General features: G+C 36.1%; 1 pseudogene across 1 annotated transcript; it reads right to left on the bottom strand.

The window, feature by feature from the left end:
* Nucleotides 1–763: 763 nt before the first annotated feature.
* LOC104606087 (uncharacterized) lies at nt 764–17,812 on the bottom strand (annotated as a pseudogene). The gene is made up of 2 exons (XR_016082774.1): nt 15,094–17,812; nt 764–1,570 (listed from the first exon to the last, which is right to left on the bottom strand). The product of XR_016082774.1 is annotated as an uncharacterized LOC104606087 (transcript).
* Nucleotides 17,813–18,184: the final 372 nt, after the last annotated feature.

Below are 18,184 nucleotides of genomic sequence, written 5' to 3' on the forward strand. Positions count from 1 at the left end.
TATATTGTCCTTGGGTCCTTTGCAATCACTGATACTGGTTGTGGAGTGGCAGGTTTATTATTGGCTGCTAGCCCAATCCAAGTAAGGCCTTGCACTGTTATGTCTGTACAAATTTAGTGCAGAAATACTAATTAAGTTCTTCAAATTTCAAATGTAAAATAAAATTATCCTTTCCCCGCCTTTTCATCTATAATTTAATAATTATGTAAATATTATAATGAAATTATATAATAACATTAAAATATTTATTAAGAACATAAAAGTAATTATAGTAAATTTAATAATATTTATATTATTAATAATTGGGTAAAAGACTTAAACCTCCCCGTGTACTGAAAACCTTCCCTCCTTTTAAAAAAAAAAAAAAATGGACTAAAACCTCCCCTATCAATGTTATCTCTAACGTTATAATTAAAAGTCTTTTTTACTCTTTTTAATTTTTCAAATTTTCATAACAGCACAATATATCATTCCATAAAATGATGACCCATTCTATGTCGTGTACTCATGTCTGTAAGTATAACCGGATCAGCCTGGCACTATTCCTCCTTACATGAGCCTTCTTTGTGTCTCCTTATGAACCAACTTGACTTTGTGTCTCCTTATGAACTAACTTGGTGCAGTTCTCATTCAGAGCTTATTAAATATTTATAAAACTGTGTGAAAATATGGACTCTTGTCAAATGAAATCGCTATCAGAGGTTCGAGTATTAATTGGAAATTAAACAAGGTAGCAGCGTCCTTTTGAATATTAAGATTCAGTTTTTGATGCAGAATCTTTCTGCAATAAGGCATTCAACACTTTCCCATCTATTATAATTAATTGAGCCAGCAACAACCACAGAAGTCTCAAGCCACAGAGGAGCCAATCAAGTGGGGGGACGTATTCCCAGTTTCCGGCTAACTTGAGGCCAAACCCATCTCAACTCAAGATGCATGTAGTCCATTGAGAATCGGGATTTTGGACAAACCCAAAACAGCAGTCCATCCTCTGTATTGCAGTATTGCAGTCAGCATCAGAAAGCAACGAGAGAGATGGCCTTGTTGGTCAAAGTGATGCCATTGGCATCACCACCAATCAGAGTGTCGTTGTTGTAGTCTTGTAGAGATTAATGGTATTTATTGCTGTCAAATATGAAGCTGAGAGCAACAAGGTGATTTCATTAGTATTCGAGGTCGATAGGTCCAATCTGTAAACAAGAGAAGATCACATGTCAGAGGCCCCGAGTGTTATCCCAAGGGTAGAGATTCTGATGATCAAGTTAACCGAATGCTTAAGAGGGGTTGGACAAATCAAGAGACGGGAGTTCAGAGCTTAGTCCTTAATAGCCAATAATGATTCTCTTGGGATTCTGAATGTGCTTACCTTGAGATGAGTACCACTTTTATAACTAACCTTGCCTTAGGAGTGGTTGAAAGCAGTTGGTGATGTGCAGTCAGGATTTGATCCAGCTGATGCCACGTGACGCGATCTAAGGCCCGCCAAATATCCCTAAATCACTTGCCCTCCACTCTTGAGGTCGTAATGGTTGAAGTCAGATGGTGTGCTGCATGGAAACCTTGGCTTTGGCTGAAAAGAGTACAATAGAGTTAAATGGATGCATCAGCCTCAACTGAAGAGGACTCTTCTTTGTGACTGTGTGGCTACTGCTTCTCTATTCGCTCTCCGTCTCAGTGGAGGATCGTTATGGTATTGAAAACCATATAGTGGCCAAGTTAATTGCGAGCTCTCCCTCAACATTTGATTTGGGTAGAACTTACTCTTATCATGGGACAATTCAAACGTGATCCAATAAAAATTAGGAAAGCACTCTTAGTAGAACTAAGAGTCATAGTGGAATACTATGATACTATCTTACTACGAGGTATCCCCTTGCTTCTTAATCAACAATTACGGTCAATGTACAGATTAGGTGCTTAGTAATGTTGTCATTTATTAGTAGCTAGAGTGAAAGAGATGTGGATTGATTATTGTTTGGCCACACAGGATGATAAAGCTATCGGGGATAGACAAGCAACGTGTGAGGATGCAAAAGAGGTAGCCAGAGAGGAGATTAGAGAGAATCAAACTCAGCAACAAATCTTGATAAATCCATGGCGGTAGCTATGTACTAGGCTCAACAAGGATAAGATGACGAAGATATGCCCACATTAGCCACCCTCGTTGATAGATTTTGATTCGAAGATTGACAAGGTGGATACGTAGCCTTGTAACAGCTACACACTACAAGAAAATTAGGATATAGTGACCGACGTACAGTGATGCTCATCACTATAAATAATTTATAGTGACGAATTTAAAGTTCCATCACTAGAAATACAACATTTAGTGACGACAAAGTAATGAAGTGGTTGTCCATCACTATAAAATGTCTATACCAACTGATAATTGGAGTTCCATCATTAAAACTGTAATTTATAGTGACGGATATGTTCTTGTCCATCACAAAATCACAAAAACTTGATATATAGTGACGGATAGTTATCATCCATCACAAATAAAAATCATAGGAAATTTAATCATCAACACTAATTGTTGAATTATAGTGACAGACAATTGAGTCATCATCACTAAATGTTGAATTATAGTGACGATCTATTGAATCATCGTCACTAAATGGTTAGCTATAATCTTACCCTTGACACTAGAAGCTATAATCTTACACTAGAAACTATAATCCACTTTAACTCCACCTTGGTCACAAAATGGTTAATGCTAAGGTGTGGTTAGGTCACAAGTTAGAACCGGTCCTCAAGCAAACCCAATTCCTAATTAATGATAAGGTGGTTTAAGTTTATTCTTTAAAGCAAGGTTTCTATATCTATATTAATTGTTGTTAATATTGCATCAGGTTTTAGACCAAGTGTATACCCTTGATAAACCATAGGATGTTACCCCAATATTACTTTTATTACTCTTGATAAACCATAGGGTATCACCAACATTACTCTAAGTTCAGCTGATAGCAGAAATATAGTCTTGAATCTGAGCTCAGATCTGCTACCTACAAAGACACTATCCACAAGCTAAATAGATAATTGACTACTTGAACCACTAAACTAGTAGTCTTTCCAACCTTGCTTTTGGAAGTCTAAGGTTGGTTTTGTCTATTTTTTTTTTTCGGATGGGGGTTGGAGTTGGGAGGTGGCTACTGAAAATGAAGACAGAGACCTGATATATTTACTTTATAGGGCAAAAGACTTAAACCTCCCTTGAATTTTAACATAAATATTGAAACCTCCCATGTTAGGTGATGTCATCAAACAAAGACCTCCCTTTTGTTAGTAATGTGTTTAGATTTGATTATATGTGATGTTAAAATTTTTTAAAAACTCATTTTTGCCCCTTTCATGGTGAAGCAAGAAAAAAAATATCAAAACAAATATGAAGCATTTTATTTTCTAATATTTTTGACAAATCTAATATTTCTCAAGTGACATAGCTAAACTTACCTTGAAATCACTATTTGAAATGTGAAAAACAAATAAATGAAAAATATTTTTATTGAAGGCATTACAAAGTGAAGGTAGTTTATTGGGTTAAAATGATGAGTATCTTTAGTCCATCTTCATTGATGGTAAAATCCACAATGTCTTAAACTAAGCTCAAATCTGCTATCCACAAAGACAATACCCATAAGCTACCCACCAATGTCTTCAGCTGAGCTCATATCTGCTACCCACAGAGTAGTGTTGTTCATAAGAAGGCCCAATCCGACCAAACCGACCAACCCGGATCGACCCAACCCGAGTTCGTCGGGTTTTCATCAGCACGAGTCGGTTTCAGGTTGTGCAAATTCCTAAACCGATGATTCGGGTCGGTTTCGGTTTTCACACAAGAAAATCGAAACCGACCCAAACCGAACTGACTTAGTTCCTAGTTCAAACATGAAGTTCCAAAGCCCATTAGGCCACCTAGTTTTTGAATGGTTGCAAGAAACTTTGGATTAGTGAATAATGATTAATGAACAACTTTTGTGATTAACTTTTCATTTAAATTTTATCATAGGATATGGCTGAAATGATGTTCAATTTATGATAGCTTTTAAAATTAGTAAGTTTTTATCACAGGGATGAACTTAGAACCGAAACCGACCCAAACCGACCCAACCCGACTCAAACTGACCAAATCAGTTTTGCTTAACACTGGGTCGGTTTTGGTTTCTATATCAAGTAACCCGACCAGGTCGGGTCGGTTGGAAAAACCGCAGTAAACCGACCCAACCCGACCCGTGAACAGCCCTACCACAGAGACACTCCCCACAAGCTAAATAGCTAATTGAGTGCTTGAACCACTAAACGTGATCTTTTCAACCTTGATGTTTGATGTCCAAGGTTGGTTTTAGAAACATTACTTAAATGTAATCCTCTAATCTTTAATAGCTTCAGACTTGTACCACACACCATAACTTTAGCTACACTTCCAAGAAGGTGTTGGTATTTGGTTGTATAGATGCTTAATGAATGTATGGGCTTTTTTCTCTTCTCAAATGGCTTTTAACTGTTTTAATACCTGATTGCATTGCTTGCTTTTGTTGTGAAAGTTAAACCAAAGGATGACAAATTTGCCACATTGTTGAAACAGGAAAAATCCAATTTGAATAATTTTTGGATTCTTCAAAGTAGACATTTGAACTATCCTCCTACTTGCCACATTGTAGGCATGATTCTCTCTTTCTATATTACTACTTTGAATGGTTTTTTTAAGGCTTCTAACTCAAACATAAGTGCAGACCTATCATGAGTCTGCCCCTTTGCACCCAAAATTGAAAATAGTTTTAGGCATGAGTGCAAACCAAACATGAGCCTTCTAACTTCTACTTGGTGATTGCAAACCTAACAAGACCTAACATGAGCCTGTCCCTTTACAGTTGAAATCCTCATGAGTGCAGACCTTGCACTGCTTGTCTTCTATTCTAAAGAGGAAGGGGGATGACTTTGTCTTCTCAATCACTTGGAACCACTCACTAGTCAAACAGAATTTAGCATACTCTGTCAAAACTACAGAGTTAGACATCTACATGTTCTAGCTCTGTTTCTTCCAAAGAATCTAGGAGTTCTAGCTCTATACAAAGTGTATAGCTCCAATATGCACTAGATTCAGTCCAACCAATGACAGCATATCCACCCCAGAGATTAGTTGGTGTCGAAAATCAATTGACAGTTAGTGAGATCTGAAATTGAACAAACCCAAATTGGTTGTAATATATGAAAGAATATGGGGATTGGGTTTCTATGAGTGTAACTTTTAAACTTTAGGGTTTCTTTCTATTTGATTTTCTTGTTCATTTTTTCTTTTGTTTTTCCTTTGGATGGAAGTTGGAGTTGGGAGGTGGCTAATGGAAATGAAGACAAAGACCTGATATATGTACTTTATATTGTTTACTTACGTTTAAAGCATTAGTATATAACTTCTTTTTCTTTTTTGTGATCAGATTTTCAGAGGTCAATTGATGGTATTAATATTGTGCTTAATTGTTTGAGGAAGATTGAACTTCAGTTTGCTTTCAACAATCACAATTAGAGTAAGATGTAAGAAATTACAAGTAAATATATTTTCAATTTTTTATTTGCACTAATATTCTTTTACTTTAATGGTTATGCATTGGTTAGTTCAGGGTTATGAGAAAGAAAAGTAAGCGTCTACTTTTTACTGAGGCACAACCATCAAGAGTAAGTGTGCAAGAGAATTAGAAAGCCAATGACCCTCCAAAAATTTTTCAAACCCAAGCACAAACACTAGTAAAAACAAGCATAGTCCAGCCCTAAGTGCAAGCTTCGCAATTGCATATTCAACCAAATTCATCAACTTCTCAACTAAATGAAGAAGACATTGAACCTGACCATCAATCCAATTCACCGAAGCACAAAAAATGCCGTAGACCCACAACATATAATCGCATATACAATATGAAGGAGGGTCAACACAAGGTTATTGAATTGAACAAACATGTTCAACTGGTGATAGAATCAAGAAAGGAAATCTCTCAGTTTTTGGGAACCATTGCAAGAACTTCTACATATTTTCTTATTGATATAAAGAATTGGCATGGCATTCCTGAATTACAAAAAGAAGCTGCGTGGAGATTTGTTTTGGTAATATACATGTTCTTTTGTTTTTTTTTATTTTCTTTCTAATTATTTATATTAATATATGTGTTTGTTGTGTGCTTATTAGTCTAAATTTGATATTGATGATAAGGGAAAGATTGGACATTAAAAGTTTTAAATATGAAAAGTAAGCATTGGAAACATAAATTAAAGGTAAAATATTATAATCCTAAAATTCCAATTATTGAACAAATGGATTGCCTTGATAAAAGAGTTTCAAAAGAGCAATGGGTTAATTTCTTACAACTAAAGGATACTGAAAAGTCAAAGGTTAATTTATATATACCTTGCTCTATATTAATATATATTTTTTATTAAATTATTGTATTAAATGAGTTTAGAATGCAAAATTTCAGAGAAAAAGTGATATTAATGAGGCCAATCGTGTAGAGTAAAATTGGACATTGCGCAGGCACAAAAAGCTTTGCTAGGATTTGGCATGACCAGCTAAAAGCTTGCATTTTTGTTTCTTTTATTGTCATATGTATTATATTTAATTGGTATTATGTTATAACTCAATTTCTATTTTCTTTATTATATTTAAATCAAAGGAAAAGAAATCAGGATCTCAAATAGACAATGTCCAATTTTTTGTAAAGACACATACAAAGAAAGATGGAGCTGTTGTTGATTCAGCTTCTACATAAGTGATAGTATAGTATTGTTGCAATAATTTTTTTACTATTACTTATTTATTTATGCTTTCATTTAACGATTCATTATTTTGGTTAATATTATAGAATAAGTTAAAAGAATTAGATTCACAACAATCAACAAATGGATCTGAAAGTAGTACATCTTTTAAGAATGATTTCTTTTCACAGGTGATGGGTGAAAAAAGGCATGGGCATGTGCTTTTATTGGGGTTAGGTGCAACTCCAACAAGCATTTGGAGATCCTTACCAGGCGTGCTTTTAATAGCAAATTAATTGAAGAAAAAATAATAAATTGTCTAAGAAAGTCAATGATATGGATGGTAAATATGCTGAAATACAAAATAAATACTCTCATCTTGAGGAAATTGCTCAAATTAAAGAATTGGTATTGAACATAAGGGTACAAGTTAAGACACATTCTTATTTTTTAGATTATTTTAAGGTATTTTTTTATTGTCTTATATTTTTTTAATGGTGTTTATTTTTATTTTTGCAAAGTTTTAAATGATATGGGTAGTCTCATCCTTTCCCCACACTTAATGCTTTTTTCTACTGCAAGCCACATACTTGAAAATTCTTATAGTGTAAAAAATTATAATTTTTACTTTGTCAAATTTTATTTTTGATAATTTTTATATACTATTAAGTTTTTTTTATTTAATGCGTATACTTACAAGTTTCTTAATAATTAATAGAACCAATTACCAAATTCGTATGGCTAGCCCTCCAACTTTGTTTGCCAGTACATCTTATGTGAATGAAGCAATACAATAAAAAAAGTATATTAAATAATCAAATTTAAATTTACAAGTTTTCTTATTCTTTTACACTTTGTTTATCTATTTTAACTTATTTTAATCAACTTTTGTACTTAGAGGTAGATTCGAGCCGATTTTGTTAGCTAGTCTAAAAATAAAACTTAAAGTTGGCTAGTCCTTCAACTTTGTTTATCTATTTTAACTTAGTTTAATCAACTTTTGTACTTCAGTATGGCTCGAGTTCGATTTTGAGAAAAAATGTTTTATAAATATAAAAAATTATATATAAAAATATTTTTTATTTGATATTTAAAAAATTAAGAATTATAATATTTTTATTATATATATAATTTTCTATAATTATATATATATATATTCAAGCCGACTTGCGAGCCTCACGAGCCGAGCTTGAATAGCTCGTAAAGAGTTCAGCTCGTTGCCACCCCCCCTATTTGTACTTACTATTTTAAAGTCATTTGTTTTTTAGAAACAAGTTAAGTTGAAGTTTCCAGCAGTTAATAGAATTGTAGCTTACGGTGTTTTATCAAGTGATAATCCTACTAAAATTGTATGTGGAGAGCCATTAGGAACTGAATGGGTAGAAGGGTACATTAAATCTATACTTAGCCCTTTAACAACATTAATGAAATCATATGAACACATTACAACCCTACAAGATGTTGTATAATTGAAAGTTTCTTGGGTAAAAAATTATGTAAGTATTTTTATTGCTATACAAACACTTATATCTATTTATATGATTTTTAGCTATTGCATATTGTCTCTTTTTGTAAAGCTTGATTGTTATTACTTTTTATAACATATTTATCATTATGTTTTGTGAAATTAAATCATAAAGTTGTTGATCAATGATGTGAATAATATTGTGATTATTATCAATTCATATAGGTCTTATTTGTTAGACAGTCTTGTATGCCCTTAGCTTCAATCCGATTTGATGTACCTTTGACATTTAGTGTAAATAAATAAAGTGCATATTTGATTCATGTTGTTTGGTATAATTCTGTATAAGACCCTAAAACTGGACACTTATAGAGACTCGTGTTAGTTTTAAATGTTCACAGCCATTGGATAAGTCTGGGGAGATTTATCCTGCTAAGGCTGATACTGGTGTGCCACCAAGTGTTGGGATGGCCTGTCTCGGCCACCAGGGTAAGACCCAAGGCACATGCAGTATGGGATTACTCGAATCCTTGAACTGGACCAGATTTCCAGTATTGCCCTGGACCTTGGAGACAGATGGGCAAAACTGGAAAGTTACACCTGACCCCTAGACTCGATTATGATATTTCACTAGGTGTCGGATCAGGCTGTCTTTGATATGCCAATCAGTGAGATCCTTGGTGGGGATCAAAACTTGGGTATGTTGGGACAGTCTGAGAATTCATCTGAGTGGATGATCATAGTGACAGGATCAGCCCCTTTGTCGGACAAAGGTAATGATCGGGAATGCACTCTCTCTGATGGAAACCAAACTGCCGGTAGTTGATTTCAATCGTTGAAATTTTGTTTTGCAAAATTAATATATTTATATATATATGTACGGTTTCGAAATGTTTGCAAATGGTTTTAATTCCCGAGATCCATGTGAGTACAGAGTGCGGCACTATTCCTTGCAGCCAAGGGAGAGGTCCTCTCTTGTCGGGCAGTGCTTGATCATTAAGGGCTGAGAGGTTAAGTGTAAGACCATTTAGGATAATACCTGATGGGCTAATCTTGCACCTGCCCACAGTCCCTGGGTTTTTATAAGATGGCTTGGCCCAGGGACCACTTAATGTAAGTGTTGGGCCCATAGGGTCCATGTGATGGACTCAGGGGTTCACTGAGTTTTTTAGTGAATTCGGCTGGGCCTTGTAATAAAGGCTGGGCCAAACCCATGTGGTTGGTGTGTAGATCAATGCTTGGGTCCCACACCATACAAAGAAGCCCAACTGGGTAGCAGATTAGAAACTAGTTAAACACTGAACATATAATGGGCCAAAAGCCCATTTCGAGCTGGGCTGATATGATCACCCATCTATGGGGTGAATGTGAGGTTAATGTTAGTAAAAGGGTTGGGCCTTTAACCTTATCCACTCCAGGAGACCAAATTCAAATTAGATTTGAATCTGGTAACCTCCTGATAAGATCAGGAGTAAGCTAACTTAATCTGCATATATGATTAAGATAATCCCCTATCCAAATATTGATTTGGATTGGAATAACTCCTAATTAGGAGGTTTTCTTAATCAAGAAGAAAGGAGGAGAAACCCAAGAGAAATATATCAGATTTCGAACCAAGGGTTTTTTGGCAAGAAATCATCCTGCGAACAGAGATTAGATCTCATACAAAATTCCAGAGAAAAGAGAAGCAGTTCAGACATCTTCGTCCTAGGAGTTCTTCTCCAGCCGCCGCCATTCCCTCTTGCAAGATTTGATCTTTGTAGCAATAGGAAGTCAAGAAATCAGTTCTTGACATCAGTCTTGCGAAAAGATTGAAAAAACTTCAGTGTTCAGAGTTTCTAGAGGGTTTTTGCTAAGGATCCAGTGTGTAGGACGCACTCTGCTGGTTCCGTTCCACCCACAACTGTATCATCTTCAGCAGGAGCGGATCTTGGTGTCTTCTTTGGGCGTGAACACCAACTTTGGGAGATACTGTTTCTCCGGATCAGGTATCCTCCCTTTTTGTTTTTGGTTCAGATTTGGTTCGATTATGGTTCAAGTAGAATCTTTGGATCAGGTATAATCCAGGCTGGACGACATGCTGGATCAACTTGATGGAGTTGTAGTCTTTTCCAAAATCGATCTCAGGAGTGGTTACCATCAGATCATGATCCATCCTAGAGACGAGTGGAAGACAACTTTCAAGACTAGAGATGGATTGTTCGAATGGTTAGTCATGCCCTTTGGACTAACTAACGCACCCAGCACCTTCATGAGGCTAATGAATCAGGTACTGCGCCCTTTTACTGTCCTTGCATTACCAAGTTTTGACAAACTATTTGTGGTTGAATGTGATGCCAGTGGAGTTGGCATAGGGGTTGTATTGTCACAAGAAAAGAGACCAGTTGCCCTCTTTAGTGAAAAGTTATGCGAAGCCAGGAAGAAGTGGTTTACTTATGATAAAGAATTCTATGCTGTTGTTAGAGCACTGAAAACCTGGGAACGTTATTTAATTGCTAAAGAATTTGTTCTTTACACCGATCACCAAGCTCTTAAGTATCTAAGTAAGCAAAAATAGTTGAGGAGTGACTTGCATGCAAGATGGTCTGCTTTTATTGATAAGTTCCCATACAAAATTCTGTACAAGGCTGGACAGCAAAACACAGTGGTCGATGCTCTAAGTAGGCGTGTAGCCCTCATCAAGACTCTCAGCATTGAAATTATGGGCTTTGAATACTTGAAAGATTTGTACGCCCAGGATGAGGACTTCAAACAGGTGTGGGAAAAGTGCATAAATCGACAGCCAGCAGGTGATTTCTACATTCATGATGGGTTCCTTATGAAGGGGGAACAATTGTGCATCCCTTGCACCTCCCTCCGCGAGAAGATCATCAGGGATCTGCATGGGGGTGGATTAGCAGGACACCTCGGGAGAGACAAAATGATCGAAGCAGTCAAGGGGTGTTACTACTGGCCTAAATTAAGGAGGGATGTGACCACTATTGCGAGTACTAGCCTCTACATGCCTCTACCTGTTCCTACTGCGATTTGGGAAGACTTGTCCATGGATTTCATGTTAGGCTTGCCAAAGACTCCAAGAAATATGGATTCCATCTTCGTAGTGGTTGACCGGTTCTCCAAGATGGCTCATTTCCTCCCATGCAAGAAGACCGCAGATGCAACAGTGACAGCTAAGCTATTTTTTATAGAGATTGTCCGTTTACATTGGGTACCTAAGACCATCACATCGGACCGAGATACAAGGTTCTTAAGTCACTTCTGGATGACCCTATGGAAACTATTTGACTCATTATTAAATTTCAGTAGTATAGCTCATCCACAGACATATGGACAGACAGAGGTGTTGAATCGAACCCTAGGTAACTTGATCCGCAGTATCTGCAGGGAGAGACCGAACCAGTGGGATTTTGCCATAGCACAGGCAGAGTTCGCCTACAACAACGTAGTTCATAGCTCTACAAGTAGATCCACGTTTTCAATTGTTTACATGAAGGTACCTAACCATGCGTTGGACTTAGTGAAGCTACCCAGAGTACACGGCCTTAACACTTCTGCAAAGCAGCTAGTAGAACAGATCCAGTCAGTACAGGAAGAAGTACAACAGAGACTAGAAAGGACCAATGCAAAGTATAAGGTTGCAGCTGATAGGCATCGCAGGCACCAAGTGTTTGGCATCGATGATGAAGTCATGGTGTTCTTAAGGAAGGAACGCATACCCGTGGGGAAACATAGCAAGCTACAGCCTCGGAAGTACGACCCATACAAGATTATTAAGAAGATCAATGACAACGCTTACATAGTGGACTTGCCAGATCACATGGGTATCTCCAAAACTTTTAATGTTGTTGATTTTCATCGTTACTTACCGGAGACAACACTTGCATATCCCAGTCATGACTCGAGGTCAAGTTCTTTCCAAGTGGGGGAGAATGATGGAGGACCAGCTCAACAACCAGCGACAATCCACGCCGCTCACGCCTAGAGAGTCCTTACGTGATCCAACAAGCCCAGGATAATGTCGACAACCCACATATCCAACCTGCATTGGATGATGGTGGCTATCGGACGGTGGACTATCGGATGGTGGACGTCAAGTCCAATTCCTAGTTGTTTTAGTTGTTTTACTTTCCTAGTTATTCTACAAGACTACTAGTATGTATTATAAATAGTTTTGTTCTGAGTTTAATGAGACACACAAGAATTTTCTTTTAGCAATTCTCTCTACTTAGGCTCTACGCCTAGCTCTTTACGCGAGGCTTCAAGTCCAAAGCCGACTCGATCGTCTGGGTGCTTGTGTAGTTAGCTCGGTCGAGTGCGCCACGCTGCGTCAACGGGTGTTTCAATTTTGGGTTTAAAGGGAAGCTAAATATTATTGTAAACTGGGCCATGTTCTAGGGCGCGGGCCTAGGCAACCAGGCGGGATTGGGCATTTGGGTTTATTAACTAATAAAATAAAATAAATATTAATTAATAATTAAGCATTAATAATTAAATTACTATGTATTAATATTAATTAATTAACTAATTATTTAATTAGATAATTAAATAAAAATTCAATAATATAAACAATTATTGATTAAAATAATATTTAATATTTAATTAATGAATCATTAAATAATCAATTAATAAAATGAATTAATTAATTAATTAATTAATGAAATATTTTATCTTTATATTTAAAGTAAAATATAAAACAATACAAAAAATATTTTATCTTTAACCTAAGTCTAGTATTAATAATACTATTTAACTTAGTCAATTTACATGTTAAGGAAAACCCATGCTTAACAAAGTTTGTAAACATTGCTAGATACTAGGGGTGAGCAAATGAGTAGGTTCTACATGGATCCAAATGGAACCAACCTCGAATCGGCCTTGAATCGATCCTACCCAATTTATTACAAGATAGGGTCTAGTTCCATTCTTGGAACCGATCCCCACCCAGACCGTTCTAAGGTCTAAGGGTTTATCCCATTCAAACTGACCTTGGTTGGCCTTGGTGGAACTAGGGCCGTTAATTGGTCGGGGCCCGACCCAGTGGACCCAAACCGATTGGGCCGTTTTTTCCTAGAACCAATGGGTCGATTCCAGGTCCTAATATAGTGTCCTAATTAGTATCAATTTGGAATTGGTTCCATCTAGTCCCGACCTGAGCTATATACAAATAATATATATAATGTAATATAAATTATATATAATATACATATAATATAGAATGTATAATATATAATATTTAATATATATTAAATGTATATATCTATTTATTTATTCTAATCAAGTCCATCGGGTTAGACTTGATTATCTCGAGAACCAATTGGTTTGCATCAAATGGATTGGTATTGTTATGGATGCAAACAGATCGGATCGGATTTGAATTAGGGTTTATCTGAATCCAATCCAACACTATTCATGTCGGATCCAACTTGATGATCCAATTGGATCTAATAGGCCTCGATCTGAATTCAAATCCTATTGATAAGTTAGATCTTTGGATATGATCCAATCTGACTTGTTTTCTTTAAAAATTAATAAATTATAAAAAGAAAAATAAATTATTCTATTTTAAATAAAGAAAAACAAAAATAAAAGTATTTTTATTTATTTTCATTATATAGCTTTAATGCCGGCTTTAATGGATACTAAAATGGTCATATTTGTGTATTTAACCAATCTCTAATTGTAAGGGTTGAAACACCTCATTTAATCCCCTCTCGTTAAGTCTTATATTTAAGGTATTAAATCTCATTTTCTCTTTTTAAATCTTATATTTTTAAGTTATTTTCACCAATAAATGCTACTAATTGAAATTATGCCAATATTTTTAACAATATACACCCATATATTTTAAAAATGACTAAAACACAAAACCACTACCTTCTTTCTAGAAGATGTGAAACGTACCTCTCATGATATTAGAGGAAAAGAATCAGAAAACATATATATAACTGGATCCACAAATGCAAATTGATTTCCAGATTAGTTATAGATAGATAAGATATATACCAATTTAAAATCTCCCAACTTGTTCTTAACACAGACCCCGCTCCGCTAGTTTTACTCTAAAACAATAGATATAAATAGGTACGGCCTAGTAATAAAGAAAACGAAAAAAATGAAGGATAAAATAATTATGTGATCTAAAATATGGTTTTCAAAATCAGTCCGGACTGGACGGTCGGACCGAAAAAACTGGGAATTGGTCAGGTGATCGATTTTATTTTTCCCTAATATCAGATTTTTGCAAAAAAACCGTTGATTTGGTTAGCAAACCATATACCCAGGCGGTTGAAGCATTTGACAGTTTTGACCATTTTTTATTTTTTTGTCAGAACGGGCCGACCGTTTGGTAAGAATGATCGGACCATTCGACTCGAGAACCGGACCCCTGACCGGTTCAGTCTCTAGGTCAGTTTTAAACACCTTGATCTAAAATACCATTTGTAGAGAAATAGAATTGCAAACTCCTATCCTTTATATGGGAAGAGTGCAAGATATATAATCAATGCAAGTACAAAATTGCAAATACAGAATTTTTCTGTCAGCAGTGGACGTATTTGTCTACATCCCTTGTCTTCTAATATTTATGATTAATTATTAATAATTCTAAAAAATAAAAAATATTAAACATGGACCCCTTTAATAAATAACTCATCCTGAATGAAAGAAGAAAACTGAATCTGGTCACTCGTGATTATTGATGGAATAGGGGCATGCATTACATTAACATACAAACAGAGAGAGATGCCTTTCTCCTTCACTTGGGGTGTAACCCCAGTTTATTATGAAACACAGGATATATCAGACCTCCATAAATGAAAAATATTATGTGCAAGTAGTAAAAGAAGATGCATGCTTGTTAAAAAGAATTGGCTTGAGAAAATTACCTGGAGCAATATAACCATGCGTTCCAGCAAGAGATGTACAATTGGCTGAATTGAGCTTTAGAAGTTTAGCAATGCCAAAATCAGAGACACGAGCTTCATATTCTAAATCTAGCAAAATATTCTTGCTAGAAATGTCTCGATGAACTATTGGAGGTAAGCAGTCATGATGCATGTATGATAAAGCATTGGCTACAGCTCTAATCACATTTATTCTCTTGCTCCAATCCAACTCCTTTGCATGCTCCATACTACCAAGTACCTTTGCCAAGCTTCCTCTCTCCAAATATTCATAAATAAAAAATGAGCAATTCGCATGTGAACAGAAACCATAAAGCTTGACAATATTCCGATGTCGTATTTCAGTTAATGCACGAATCTCATTTCTAAAAGATTTTGGGACAATCATGTCGCCATATCCATTTGAGGCATGCTCCAATTTCTTTATAGCTACAATTTGGCCTGTAGATAACATTGCTCTATAAACATTTCCAGATCCTCCCATCCCAATGCAATATCTGGCACTGAAATCCTCTGTGGCCTCTATGATCTCATGATAGAGTATTTTTCCATCATAATTCCATATCTGAAACAGATCCGTCTTATTCATTGCTTGTACTACTTCATCTCTCAAAACTTGTTCTTCACCAACAATCTCTGTGTCTCTGGTTTTTCTATGAATAATATGGTAAGCAATTCCAATAAATGTGAATATAAGAAACGTTGCACCCAAAAGAGAAAGTAGTGTTGAGATCAAAATCACCATTTTATTTCCATTCCTCGTCGGAGAAGAAACGCAAGAAGTTAAGCCTTCTATGTTTCCACACAAATCCTTGTTGTTCATGAGAGCTTCCATTGTAGCATTTTGAAAGGCTTTGTTTTTGGGAAGAGGACCCTCTAGCTCATTGAATGATATATCAACGGATGTCAAGCTAACCATTTCATCAAATGAGGAAGGAATCAAACCAGAAACTTATTGTGAGAGAGATTTAGATTTTCCAAAGATGTCAGGTGGCCAAGTTGTGAAGGTATTTCTCCTGTGATATTGTTTTCACAAAGATCCAATAAATATTGGAGATGAACAAGATTACCAATTTGGAAAGGAATATTTTCACTAAATCTATTTCTCTTGAGATTCAGATATATTAGTTCGACGCAGTTCCCTATTTGTTCAGGTATTGGACCACTCAAAAGGTTGTTTGATAGGTCAAGACGTTGTAGCTTGGACAACATTTCAATTTGCACAGGTAACCTACCAGAGAGTTGATTATTTTCCAAACTCAAGTTGTTCAGAGATACCATCTTTCCTATTTCTTTTGGGATCTCTCCCTCTAGATGGTTTGATGAAAGGTCAAGAATGCCCAAATGAGTTAACCTCCCAAACCCAGATGGTATCCTGCCAGTGATCTTATTTGCAGACATTCGTAGATCTGTTAAACTTGAGCAATCTCCCCAGTTTTGTGAGAGCTCACCATACAATTTGTTATGGCTTACGTCAATGTAGTCCAAATTTGGGTACACGCCAAAAGCCTCTGAAACATTTGAACTGAATTGGTTGTTTTCAAGTCGAACTCTGACCAAGCTTCTGCAATTTCTCAGGCTTTCTGGAATGGGTCCTCCAAAATGATTGGTATGTACTATGAATCTGCGAAGTAATCCACCCTTGCATATATGTGGCGGAAAATGACCAGAGAAATTGTTTAAATACAGATGTACTGAAACCAACTTTGTGAGATTGCCTAATTCATGAGGAACGGAACCTGATAGATGGTTATTTGACAGTTTTAGCCTAACAAGATTTTTCAAATTTTCTATTTGTTGAGGAATGGGACCAGATAGCTCATTTCTATTAAGGAATAGTCTTGTCAGGTTGCTTAAGCTACACAGAAATGCTGGAATGAAACCTGATAATGAATTATTAGACAGATCCAAGCTGGTGAGCTTGGTCAAGTTTTCCAAAGCTGAAGGAATGGACCCTGTTAGATGGTTAGTAGACAAATTGAGATCTTGAAGATTTGTCAAGTTTTCTATTTCTGGAGGAATAGGACCAGACAAGTGATTTTGATACAGGTAAAGAACAGTCATGTTACTCAAATTGCCCAATGATGCTGGGATGGAACCATTCAAGTGATTTTGGTGGAGATACAAAATTTGGAGAGTTTCAAGGAAGCTGATTTCTTGTGGGATACCTCCGGAAAACTGGTTGATAGACAAATCAAGGTAGGCGAGTTTGGGAAGTTCACTGGTGTGGGAAGGAATAGTACCAAAAAGGCTATTATTGGAGAGATTAAGATGGGAAAGACCCAGGAAGGAAGAGAAGCTGAAGTTGAGTAGTGTACCTTTCAAACCCATGTTTGGTAGGCTTATTTTCGTGATGCTTCCATTAATGTTGCAAGCAATTCCTGTCCAATTGCATGGATTGAATAGAGAAGAAGAAATTGTGACATTGTAGTTACTAGGAACAGATTGTCCCCAAGGTGGGAGAATAGACTTGGCTTGGTTGGAGAGACTGGATTTCCATTCAAGGAGAGCTTTTGCTTGTTCTACCATCATACTAGTAGCAGAAGTGGTAGGAGAGGCATAAGAATGGAAAGAAGAAACATTTAGCAATAGAAACACTAAGATTACTGCAAATGATTTCACAAAATGATTATGGGATTCAAGTTTTAGGAAGGACACACAAGGAGGGCTAGCCATGAGGCTAGCCATGATCTTGCTTGTAATTGAGAAAAACAAAGAAGGTGTGTGTGTTGCATGCCAAAGGGAGGTGAGAGTTTTATAATGGTACATTTGGTTGTCGTGGCTGAGATTTTTAACAGGGTGGTAAATTATATCAAACTAACACGTACAAACATTAATAAATATCATGCACAAGTAGGTAAATTAACGGGGTGTATGGTTGCATGATTTTTCATGGCTATACTATAATATTTTCCACTCCTATCTTTTCTCCATGTCCTTGTGTAATACTTTTAACTATTAGATGACAAATGGCAATGCATAACGGGCCCAATATAAAGTAGATCCCGTGCATGAATTCTAATTAATGCACTCAACTACTTAGGAGGGGTGTTCTTTTTCAAATAAAAATTTA

Source organism: Nelumbo nucifera, chromosome 2 (assembly GCF_055504915.1).
Source record: "Nelumbo nucifera cultivar China Antique chromosome 2, China Antique-T2T, whole genome shotgun sequence".
Lineage (NCBI taxonomy): Eukaryota > Viridiplantae > Streptophyta > Magnoliopsida > Proteales > Nelumbonaceae > Nelumbo > Nelumbo nucifera.